This window comes from Papaver somniferum, chromosome 5, assembly GCF_003573695.1.
Source record: "Papaver somniferum cultivar HN1 chromosome 5, ASM357369v1, whole genome shotgun sequence".
NCBI classification, from domain to species: Eukaryota; Viridiplantae; Streptophyta; class Magnoliopsida; order Ranunculales; family Papaveraceae; genus Papaver; species Papaver somniferum.
The window spans coordinates 20,146,776-20,160,406 of record NC_039362.1 but is presented as its reverse complement, the minus strand read 5'-3'; the positions used below and the strand labels follow the sequence as shown (position 1 = coordinate 20,160,406).

At 35.7% G+C, this 13,631-nt stretch overlaps 1 pseudogene; it reads right to left on the bottom strand.

The window, feature by feature from the left end:
- Window positions 1-9,684: 9,684 nt before the first annotated feature.
- LOC113278826 lies at window positions 9,685-13,613 on the bottom strand (annotated as a pseudogene).
- Between the last annotated feature and the right edge of the window lie 18 nt (window positions 13,614-13,631).

Below are 13,631 nucleotides of genomic sequence, written 5' to 3'. Positions count from 1 at the left end.
CATGACTCTACGCACTTGATTCCCTTAGCCGTTCTTACCCATAACTAAGAGGACCCAAAGTCGAAGACTTTATAAGCAAATCCGTTTCCACAGAAAAGTCTATTCTGATAGATAAATCTTCTTCCCACATAAGTACCTATGAAGTTTTGTTCCGTCTTTTGTGTGAACATGAACCAATTTATAATCCGGTCTTATATTCCCGAAGAACGGCCTAGAAATATCAATCACCTCACAATAACTTAACTATATGGTAGTAGAAGAAGTTATTGTGGAATCAAAAAGAATGAGGCGAAGAGCTTTGTGATTAGTTTTATATCTTACCTATCGGAGATAAATCTCGAGCCTTAGAGAAGATAGTACTCAATACGATAGAACAAGTAAGATCAGAACACGCAACTACAGAGAAAATAGTTGGTTCTGGATTCAGAATCCCAATGAAGTCTTCAAGTCGTTAACCTATAATGGTTTTAGGAAAAATCTAGGTTAAAGGAGAATCGAATCTAGTACGCAAATAGTATCACACAAAAGTGTGGGGATTAGGTTTTCCCAGTTGCTACTGTTCTCCCTTATATAGTCTTCAAATCAGGGTTTGACAGCTTAGAAACAAAGCAATCAATATTCACCGTTAGATGAAAATCTGATTTAAGATTCAAGCTAAATTTGCTTAAAACCAAAGCAATATCTCTCCACTGTTAGATGGTCTTAGCTTGTTACACACAAATGAAATATACCTTCATTTAGATATGGGTAACCGTACTTAAACGTGTATATTGAGTTGGCTCAATAACAGTTAACCGAAGTTAGCCATATGAACACCTTTGTTTTAACCAAATTCATCTAATACTTCTAGATTAAATGATAATCAAATGAATCTAATTGTGTTACTCATAGAGTTGCTTAATTGTTTATAGTCTAATAGAAGTATACAAGACACAATTGAAACAAAATCCGATTTGATTCACGATTGTACAAAGTACTTATTCAAGAATCAATTCATGAACATTGAGCCACGGTTTCCAAAGATTGCATTCCTTAATTTATAAATGTATATGTTCATGAGTATGAGATCATATTTAACTGAATTTAGAACTTAAACCAACTTAATTTGCATATGGGTACGCAAACTTAAGTTCCGGACTTCGGTCTTGTCCAACAGTTCGCATACCGGTATGCATACTGTCGATCCGGACCTAACTCAGGTAGAACCGTTCGCATACTGGTATGCAAACTTGGTTCCCGGACTTTAACAGTTAAAACTGTTTGCATACTGGTATGCAAACTTGGTTTTCGGACTGGAATCATACCACAAAAATTCATGAATAATGATGAATGTAGCTAAAGCAAAAAGCTTCCAACATATATTTCGAAAAAAGATATAAGGGAGTTAAACTCAGCTCGAAATCAATATCAATTGTGTATAATGTAAAAGTCTATATAGTTATACGACTTAGTCTCAATAGGAGATAGAATAGAATAGACTTCTGAGCGATAAATAAGTTTTAGTCTCCACATACCTTTTGTTGATGAAGTTCCTCCAAGCTCTCCTCACTAAATATTCGTCTTCAATCGATGAACGACGTGAAGTCTAAAGCTCAATTACACATTCTATCCTAATCCGAGACGTATATATAAGTAGACTATAAATCAAGACTTATAGTTTTGATCACCTAAACTTGACAAACAAGATTGAGATGCAAACACTTGCGAGTTCGACCGAGCAGTGCTCTAATAGGTAGAACCACCACCAAAGATAACTTTTGATGGGGTTGAGACAGTAAATCCTGAATGGATTTCTTTGAGAAAATTAAATAGATTTATCTCAACTTGTCTTAAAAGAAACTTTTACTGCAACTGTGAGTGGTGATGTTCTTGGTCTTGCTACGGCAAAAGAAATTTGGGATTATCTTGAATTTTTTTTCGGAAATCAATATCTTGCTAGGAAAAATATTGTAATAACTCAATTACATGGTATTAAATAGGGGAATCAGTCAATTGTGGTATATAAAGAACATAGCTGATTCTTTAGCAGAAATTGGAGAAAAAAGTAAGTGATGCAGATCTCATGATGTTTGTTATGAATAGGTTAAACGATGACTAAAATATTTTTGTCTCTCCTCACAAAATAGGGAAAAACCATATAATTTTGGTAAATTAAAATAAAAGTTACGTTCACATGAACAATTTCTGGCTGAAAGACAACAACAACATAACAACATATGTGATGAACAAAATACAACTACTTTATATGCAAGAAATGGTTCAAATGGCTATACCAATAACAGGAGAAATAGTGATAGAAATGAAAATGGTGGCAATTATAGAAATATCAATATCAACATGGTTCTATCTCAAATGGGTCCACGAGTTCTACTTCAAGTTCTAATGAAAGGCTTTATATGGAGTATTCAAAGATGTTTTGTCAGATATTCAAGAAAAAGGGTCATTTAGCAACAAGGTGCTTCTTTAGATATCATCCACCATCAACTGGAAATTAAAATATTACTTCTTCTCAAGCACATTATGCAAATACTGATAATGGAGTAAGTTTTTCAGCTGGTACAGTGAATGGTTCAAATTCTACTCAACAAGCTTTTATAGGAATAAGTGTTAACGATGCTTCAATTAATGATGATTCTTCATCTTCTTCTATTACTGTATGGATTTCTAATAGTGGTGCTTCAACTCATATGACTGGAGAGATGAAATTGCTTCGGAATACTTCTAACTACCAAGGAAAGAACTTTGTTATGATTGGCAATGGTAAGATATTATCTATCTCTCTTACTGGTAGTGCTACCCTTATTACACCAAAAACAAGTTTGAAGTTAGATAATATTTTGCATGTTCTAGACATGAAACATAATTTGCTCTCAGCATTTAAGTTTACAAAAGATAATGATTGATATATCACTTTTTATCCTTTAATAGCGTGTTTGGATACACATCCAGAGGTAACATTTTGACTTCTAGAAGTCAAAAAGCAAGAAGTCATTTTGGGTGTAGAATTTCAGAACGACTTCTAGAAGCAGAAAGTCGACTTTTTGTGAAGCAAAATATCTGGACTTTTGACTTCTGCTTCTGACTTCTACATCTGGAGAAACAGAAGTTAGAAGCGGAATTGTACCCAAACGCGCTAGGATATGAGATAACAAGCTTGCATGATAATGTTTGCTAGCTCAAGGTAAAATGGTTAACTACTTATATCCCATTACTTCTACTATGATGAAGATTGGTTTTTCATCTCTTATTGCTTCCTCTAATATTTGGCACAATAGATTAGGTCATCCATCCTCTAAAATTGTTCAACATCTTCATAATCATAAAAATACATTCTTAAATCATCAAATGCATTGTCTTTATGTCATCCTTGTCAACTTGCAAAGGCCAAGAGACTACCTTTTTAACTATCTCCATCTCATGCTTCTTCTCCACTTGCTTTAGTTCACTGTGATGAGTGGGGTCCTGTTCCTGTCACCTCATTGGCAGGACATAGATATTATATACTTTTTATTGATGATTTCAGTAGATTTCATTGGATTTATCCAAATCAAGACTGAGACTTTGCAATGTTTTCGACACTTCAAGACTTCCACTAAAAATCTTTGTAAAACAAAAAAATTAGAACTTGTTTGGTATAGTTTTCAAAAACAGAGAAAACATAAAATAGGAGAAAACGCGTTTGGTAGGGACATTTTCAGAAATGTTTTCTATTTTTGAAAACAACAAATTATTGTTTTCTGTGTTTTCTCTTTTTTTTTTCTTGGTTATTTTTTTCTTTTCAGAACAAAGTAAGAGATCGGGGGAATGACTGCAAGTAAGTCATGGATAATATCACTATCTCTTATACGAATCTTTACATTTGATCTGATTTAGTTGATTTTCCATCTTTTCAAAAACAGTTTACCAAACAATTTTTAGAAAATGAAAACAAGGAAAAAAGGGTATGTTTTTAAAACAGTGGAAAACTATTTTTGAAAACTGTACCAAACAAGTTCTTAGCTTTTCAAACTGATGGTGCTGGTGAACTAGTTAAAGGGATTTTTTTAAAAAAATTTGGAATCTTCTGGAATTCAAATAAGAATACCATGTCCAAAAACCCCAGAACAGAATGGTCTTGCTGAAAGAAAGACCATTACTAAAATGGGAAATACTTTACTTTTCAACGCTTGTTGTCCAAAAGAATATTGGTATGATGTATTTTTAGCAGCTACTTACCTTATCAATAAAACTCCCACTCTCATTCTTCATAATAAATCTCCTTTTCAAATATTGTACAATGACTCTCCCGATTATTCCTTTTTAAGGGTTTTTCGATGTATTTGTTATCCTTTTTGGGGTCATTCAAGAGCCGATAATTTGTCCCCCAAATCTTTAAAATGTGTTTTTATTGGGTACAATACTTTACATAAAGGATACAAATGCTATAATCTCGTTTCTAAAGAACATATATTTCTCGACATGTTATCTTCTTTGAAAATGAGTTTTATTTTAATTATACCTCTTCTTCTGATTCACTTTTTATAAGTGAGTCTTCTTCATCTTTATCTGATACTGCTCCTTCTTCAACTATTGTTACAAGATCTCAAAGTGGAATTGTAAAACCAAAATCCTGTCCTGATCATGTTTTGCATTATTCTGTCAAACATCCTCTACCTACTGCTTTTGCTTCTTTACTAAATACTCCTTCTGAACCAAAAAGCTTCAAAATGGCAATGCAAGATCCACAATAGCAGGTGTCAATGAGGGATGAAAATGAAGCTTTCAAAAGAAATGGTACATGGGATTTAGTTGAGCCAGAACCTCATATTAAAGTATTAGGTTGTAAATGGGTGTATAAAGTGAAATTAAAATCAGATGGCACAGTTCATAGATTCAAATCAAGGTTAGTTGCTCAAGGTTATAATCAACAAGATGGGATTGATTATGGTGAGACTTTTAGTCCTGTAGTCAAGTCAACAACAGTTTGAGTTGTGTTATGCATTGTTGTTAATAGGGGGTGGCCTAATACACAATTAGATGTATCAAATGCATTCTTACATGGAGATTTGACAGAAAATGTATATATAAAACAACCACCAGGTTTTGTTAGTAAATAATTTCCTCATAGAGTTTGTCATCTAAAGAAAAGTTTATGTGGCTTAAAACAAGCACCAAGGGTTAAGTTTCACAAGTTTAGTTATTCTCTAATTTCTTATGGGTTTGTCAGAATAGTGTCAGACTTTTCTCTGTTTGTTTATGTTGTTGCTTCTGAAATGATGGTGCTCTTATTATATGTTGATGACATTATCTTAATTGGTAATTCTAATGCTTTGCTTGATCATTTGGTTCAATTCTTGAGTTCAGTTTTTGCAATGAAACAATTGGGTGATTTGAATTATTTCTTGGGTATAGAAGTTGTGAGAACATCTGGTGACATCATGTTAACACAGGAGAAATATACAGTTGAGTTGTTGGAAAAGGATAAAATGATAGACTGTAATCCATGTAGCACTCCTGTAGATAAAGGTCAAAGAGTTTTTCTTAATGAGGGTACTTTGTTACAAGATATGTTTGAGTGTAGAACTATAGTTAGTATGCTTCAATATTTGTATTTGACACGACCTGATATTTGTTTTGGTGTTAATTATGTAAGGCAGTTTATGCATGCACCTACAAATATTGTTAGTTAAAATAATACTTAGATATTTGAAGGGTACTATTGGGTATGGAATTACTTTAAAAAAGTGAGATATTGAACAGTTAACAACCTACACAGATTCTGATTGAGGAAATTGTCCTGAAACTGCAAGATCAACATGAGGTTATGCAATTTTTCTAGGTAGCTCATTAATTTCCTGGTCTAGTAACAAGCAACCAACTGTCTCAAGATCTACAGCTGAAGCAGAATATAAATGTCTCTCTGTTGCTACTGCAGAGTTGGAATGGCTATCTTCTTTATTCAGTGAATTGATATTTCTTTGAAGTTGGCTATTACTCTTTATTGTGATAATACAAGCGCTATATATTTGTCTACTAATCCCGTTTCTCATCATAGGACAAAACATATAAAGATACACTATCATGTTGTAAGGGAGTTAGTTACAAGTGGCTTTCTTAATGTTCAACATATAGCTTCAGAATATCAGCTGGCAGATTTATTCACAAAAGGATTATGTGCTCCTGTGTTTAATTTTCTTCTTAAGAAGTTACTTGGGATTTCTTCTTCAGCATCTACTTCAATATTGTCTACTGTTGGTGCTTCTACTTCATGTGAAAATTGTCAGCTTGTTGTTGTGTCTGGCAATTTCACTTCTGAAAACTGTTTTCATGTAATTGATGGAACATAATATGTTTTCCTTGTGTCTGTCTTGGGGTTTCAAACTGATTAATGCTTGTGATTATCAGTTCGAGGGGCTACTAGAAATAAAGATATTGTTTGTCAAAGTCAAAGATTATTGACTTTGACATTCTTAGAAGTCAGTGGTCATTGTTTTAGTCTTGTTATTCAGACACATTAAACATGTCCAAAACTCTATTGTATGCGTATCAGTTTTATTATCATTGAATACAATTTCTCTTTCTCTCTACCATCTCTATTTTACTATCTTTGCTTTCTTGATTATCATGAGAACACATCAATCCCGACAAATTTGTAGAGGGCCACAAATTTCAGTCTACCAGAAAAACCTGTTTTTCAGTCTGTACATAGATAACAGGGACCAGAAAAACCTAAAAACGCCGTTGCTCCGATCGGAGGGCAGATCGGAGCATATCTTCACCGAATCATATTGCAAATCTTATCATCTCGTTCCTTCCTTTCCGTTTTTTATCTGTTTGGTTTTTTTTCTTTCCGGCAGAGCTTTTCCTTTAGTAGATCTACAGATTAGTTTCTCAGCTTTTCTGATTAGTTTCTTTTAGAGTTAATTTGCTTTTGTTTTAATCGATTATTACTTAAGTTTCTCCTATTGTTGTTGTGAGATTTTTTGGGTTTCTTCCCTAGTTTTTGCTGTGGGTAAAGGAATTTGTTTCGAATAACAACACCACCAGTATCAGAAACAAGAACTCCGGCAATATCTCCGATCATGGCAATAATGGAAGCAGCAGCATCATACACAAAATCAGCAGACACCAAGACACCAGCAGTAACATCAAACATCAAGACTCCGATTCAAATGATGATTCAGACCGATTCAGATCTTTTCTTACCGATTCAAACCAATCCAGTAAATCTTTGTTACCTTGTTACTTTGTTAGTTAACCACAAGTTGTTAAAAAACCTTGAGAAATGGTTGGATCATGTAATGATCCCTATATTTCTGCGATTTGCATGTGTGTGTAGTCTGTTTTTGTTTCAGACAAAACCAAAAGAACCATTTAACCTAGTCCTTCTGCTACTGTTACCGTATTGTTGGAGTGATGGAATGGTAGAGTTAGTATTAAAGATGGGACCCTATAATCAGTATTTGCGGAGTGAAGATGACGTTGGAATATTGATGTGTGATGTTTCATTAACCCGAGTGATCTGTAACAAATTCTGTAATCTTACCGGTTTTATCCCGGAGTTATTAATGAAAAGTTGAGGCTTGCCTCTTTTCCGGAAAAAAAAATAAATAAAAATAAACAGAAAAATACAAGGAAAAAATGTACATCGTATAATTTGCAACTGTTATGGACTTGTCTCCACCTATCATTCTGTTTTTATTACATATTGAGATAGTCAGATAAGATACCTGGTGATCGCATTTGTATTTCCTAGTCCTCTTGACCCGCTGATCCCATCTCCCTGAAGAAGTCTGGAATAAAACAAGCATCTTTCCAAATGATATTTCTTAGCTCCTGCGGAAAATCAACTGCTTCCATCTCATCAGGGGCAACCCTTTCTTCACTCTTCTTAACTTCACGTCTTTTATTCATTTCGCGATTTGCCAGATAACGCGCAGCCGTATTCCCACCCCATGAACTTCCATATCCGACTATTTTTTCGTTGCCTCTAAGTTCCAGGCCAAGGGAAATCACCAGCATACCGGTACTTGCGAAACGAGAAAAATAAGCCTCACACCCCCTGCAAATACTGAAGGGATCACGCGTCTCTAGGCATTCATTATTAGAGCAGCGACCTATAGCGCGAAGAGAGCTGGAAGTGTAGAAGAATTACACTGGACATGGAAATCAGATAGTTTACGTCTCTCGGCAAGTTCGACACCAGCCTTTATTCCCATGAATGCTTGATGAAGAAAAGATATTCCGTTTTCTGAGAACTTGGCTGAAGCAACTAATGGCTTTGCGAGCGCATTGCGTAAAACAACTCCATATGCTCCACAGCCATCTTCGTCTTCAAAAATAGCGTACACATTAATCCAAGTCCAACGTCGTCGCCGCTCTAACTCTTTACCAACACATTCGTCATCATTCCTGAGCCAATGCAGCCATCTATCAGGAGACATACAATGACTGACGCTGCGATTCTCATCCTGCAAACATCTTTATTGTCATTACAATAAAAAAAAGATTCGAAAAAAATTCAATTGAGTACTCACTTGTTTGTTCTCTTCTGTTGGTCTTGAATCGGTCATGCCTACTTTTCCTTGTTTGTTCTCTTCTATTGCTGTTGAATTGTGAAAAAAGCTGCAAGTATTTCAGCTGCACAAATCTCGTCCTGCACCCCTAAAACCCATTTAAATAAAAACAGCCTACCGAGATTGACTTAAACCCTAAGGTCCTCTTTAAAACGGGTAGAGCAGGTCGGTCCAAACCCTGCAGTCATATTCCGGTAGACTTTTGCTTATTAAAGTGTTTTTTTACACCATGTTTGTTTACTCCTGACTCATCTGAGTTGTCTGGATCTGAATCATCTGGATCTGAGTGAAATCACCTGACTCATCTGGATCTGAGTCGATATGTTTGTCTTGAGTCAGATCTGACTCATCTGACTCGGAAATAAGTGAGTCAGTGGTTTGGTCCCATAAGTCAGGAGTATTTTGTTACCTGACTCAAATGAGTCCGAGTCAGGGGTTATGTCTGAGTCAAAGGTCGAGTCAGATCTGACTCAAAATGGAAAACAAACGGTCTAACTGCTGACTCGGTCCGAGTCAGGGGTTGACTCAGATTCAGACGCCGAGTCAGCTGCAAACAAAAAAATTCTTAGTGGTATGGTATTTTATGAAAGATGTTCAGAAAGATTTCCATATTCAGAAGAAAGATGATGAGTATTCTATGAAAGATGCTTATAAAAGTCTGGCTGCTCAGAAAGATGGTGTAGTGGAAAAAAAGTTGTGTGGTACAAGTCCAACATTGCTAATAGGGGTACCAAATTAAGTGAGATATACCAAAACTATAATAAGACAAAACAGATTTTCATATAAGAAAAAGCTGTTTTTGCCCTGTTAATCCGGGCATCCCCATTAGCAGCCTTGGTAGGGACGGATCCAGAAAGAAGGATTTTTCATTTTAGACCGGGACTAATACACATAGTTAACCAAACATTTAGGTAAAAAGGAAAAAATTAGGCTAGTGGGCCGGGAGGATGACCGGGGCTAAAGCCCCAGTTAGCCCTCTCATAGTTCCGTCACTGAGCCTTGGTACAAGTCTCACATTCCAAGGCATTCTTTTGTCACTTGGCTGGGGCTTCATGAGTGAAAGGAGTCGTCGACCTCCAACTGACTAGACATATGTCACTCTCCCAGTCCCAGTACCAGTACCATATCTCAACCTGTTTGCATAATCCCATCTGGTGTAAGTTTGCACCCACCAGTTTCAAGATGGGTTTAACGTCTTTGGACACTGTATAAAATCAAAAGGATACCATAAGACTATAAAATCAAAATCAAAGATGATTTGCAAGAGCAAAAGATGATTACTCTATGTATTTTTCCTGCTGCAGCTCAAATAAGAGACATGAATTTTCCAGTAATTCAACACTAATTTACGAGCTCAAGGATTATAAGCCAATAGAATGAGTGATGCTAGGACAACACGCCAAAGTAGTACATAATAATCCTAATTTAAACTGCAGAACAGGAAAAAAAAAAAACTGTGTAGATAGACAAACTAAGTACTGCAAATTCATTTTAATATGAAACTGATCTTCATTTTAACAGCCTTCTGATCAAAGCTAGAAATTATCCAACAAAACCTTGCGATCCAAAGCAAAACTTAAACCGCCAGTAAAGGTAAAGGTCAAACTAAATAGAAAAACAATCCACACCCTCCAATTCCCACTCTCCGCACATATGGGCGAATTTTTTTCGTCCAGAATTATCAGGCCACAAAAATTTGGCTGCACGCACCCAAAGCTAAAAATCAATGTCTAACCAAACATATAACACTCAGTTGAGTGATAATGAACCGAGTTGATCTGCAGCATCAGATCCAGAACCAGCTCGCTCCAAAACGGCCATGGCTTCTGAAACTTTTTTTTTTTCAAAGCATCTGGGGACTCTATCAGATGGAGCACTTCTGTTTTATCCATCTCTAGAAGCATTCCAGTAACGTTACCTGAGTACCAAGATTCACTGGATGATTGACTAAGTACGTTCCAGGTGAGGTATAATTTGACGGAACCCAGACCAAGCATCCCCAGCAAATATAAAACCCAGCTGTAGAAATCAAACAAGAAGATTTGAGGCAACTGAAATTCTTAAAAATTACAAACCCAGAAGATTGTAATGATTCAAATGCCTCTTTGGCAGATAGATCTTGAGGGAGATATTTCGGTTCTTTTTAATGTAATCATTTGTTGACTTTGCTTTCTAATGTAATCATTTACAAACCCAGCACAAGTTCATCAAATGTAACACATAGTATGACTTTGCTTTCTTCAGTGATTAGATTTTCTTGTTTAGCTTTTTTCCGGCTCTTTTCAGTTATTCGGTTAATAAAAGTGAAATATGTATAACAAAGGAAGAGAGTGAAGATTGTCTAAGATGAAGATCAAAACACTACGGAAGGATTTAGTCGTTCCTGCAGCCAGGAGACCATTTTCACTACAGGTGCAAATGAATAAATTGTAGAGAAAAGTCGGTCCCCTATTCTCTGCGACTCTTGCCTTATTGGTTGTTAAATTGTGTGTGAAATATGTCAAACCCCATGAGGTTTGAGCAACAGAAATTCTATACAACGGTCCATGTAGAGGGACTCTACATTGAAATTGATTCACTGCCTAAAACAAAGTGCCTTTAAAATGCTTGAATATTTCAGGTAGTAATTGTGTAGCTGAGATGTAAAATGTTTTGAAAAGGATAAATGCACCTTGAGGAATTCCTGAATCTGATTGCTTGTTAGTTGAGCTCATATTTCTGTTAGTAGTGGCCTAGTTGTCTAAATCTGACTGCTTGCTGTGAAAACCCCTAATAATGAGTGCTTAGTTTGAAATTTTTTTATCTACTCAAAGTGGTTTTATAAGGATACAAGCATGCATAAAGATGCTTCAGTACTGTTAAAATTAACAAAAAAAGGGTACTTCAATGGTACCTCGATCATTTGCAATGTCCATTTTACTCCAGTATCCAGCTTCCCACCAAAAGAACTTGGTTACGTACACAAGCATCAATACAGTGTTCACAAGCATAGAGTCAGCTACTTTCCCTTTCATTTCATACTGCAATCATTTGTTGAACAATAAAAGAGTATTACATGACAGCAAATCTAGAAAGGGACTATCTGAATTAACAACATCCTGGCTGAGATCTATGCCTACTTTGTGAACTCTCTTGTTTCACCTACAAATGGTATCGCATTATAACACACAGGTAAAGGATCTGTTGTGCTCTTCCTGAAACTATCCATTAGATGAGGATGATTAAGCGACTGACCTGCTTAATAAAGTAGGTGACAGCAAGAACACCCCAAGACATCATACCGAATGTACAATTTGTAAGACCTTAATATCAAAGTATTCCCCAATTCAAGGATATAGCTCCATTCCCTGCATAATAAGGATATGACAAGATATTAGTGCATATTGAAACGCATAATTGCGAGATAAAAGAAAAACCAAATACATACATCGGTTACTTCTAAGAATGACATAAACACATCAAATGAGTTTATGTTACCATGGCAGACATAATGCATGTGTTTCTCAAACATAAAACGTTAAAGAAGGCTGCAGCCCGCATTATCCATAAGCTTAATTCAGCATATTATGTGGGATAGTTTACCAGTACTGCAAGAATATTTACTCTAGGAAATTGTATCTTTCATATTTACTTCTTAATACGACACAAATATGGGAACACTAAAGAAAATAAAGTTGGATCCTGAAAAGCTTCACCAACAGTAAACCTTTTGCATGTATAGAGTATAAACCTCTGACCATATTAAAGTAAAGTGGAATAGATGATCAGATTCCGTGAAAGATAACCCAGAGTAGCTGAAGTATAAACTTATATTGTCCTGAAATGATTCCCAGATGATCCAGAGTCGGTAGAAGATGGAGCAACATGACCCTTATAGACAAAGAGAGGAAATTAGAAACGTGCAACATATACTGTATTAGTAAACGAGGGTACTGGCAAGAAATAAGTTGTTGAGCCCATTTCAATGCATAAACCTCACTTTTGTACAAAAGGACACAAAAGAATAAACTTCTGAAGATGAGTGCTGAGTAAATCTCCCCCAAATGATCATAGACGATTGCAGGGTTAAATATTCCAAACCTGAATAATAACAATGTGAAGTATAAAGTATTGTTAACTAAACCAAAAAGATGTGGAGAAAGCCAAAGTCATTGGTTCGTAAATCCCTTACCACCAAAGACCGATGTAGGTAACCAGTATCACAGCATATGCCAACATACCATTTGCCTACAAGAAACAGGAACAATCTTACTGAAAAGGTACTTCAAGCTTAAGTTTTTAAAACGAGTTAAGATTGGTGGTTATCATTGCTCATCAAGATTCACATGCTTACAATTAGATTGTTGAATCATGACATACATGGGCACAATTATGCTGAAAATCATTTAGGGATAACATGAGCCCTTACTAGCAACAACATGCACTCATATTAAGTTGATTTCAGAGCGTATATGCTATAGAACACACAAAAAGTGGATTCGATTATTGGAGCATTTTGATTACCTTGTAGACCGTTACATTCCCTGCAGGAGTGATGGGACCTTCAATTCGTTTGCTAGGAAGAGCAAGTTGAAGTAGAGCCTCAAATGCTGCCTAGCAAGCAACAATTTTCCATGCTATGGAAGTAGGTCTTGGCCAAATATCAACAAGTCCTGGTAGCCCATTTTGCTTTAAGTAATCAAAAGTTTGAACGACGGATCCATCGGCATGAACCATTGTGTACCATCTGCAGTAATATAGGATATTTATTAAGTATCCAACTTTACTTCAACCAATTCAAGCCATTTAATAGCAAACTAGAAAATACAAATGTCAGAGTGAAACTGAACAACACTTCAGTTTCAGTGTCTTTTTTTCAGAAACGAATTACGATCTTATCACCAAAAGGTTTACTGACATTCACACACAAAAGGTGTTTCTCCATTTAGAAGCATTGTGTTGCTGGGTGAAATCAGTGAAACATTATGTTGCTTGATAGTGATAGAAACCAATTGGGCAAACGGAAAATTTATTAAGAATTTCTATCAAACAGCTGGTAGACCCTCTTCCAGTTTCCATATTCGAGTTAATACAAGA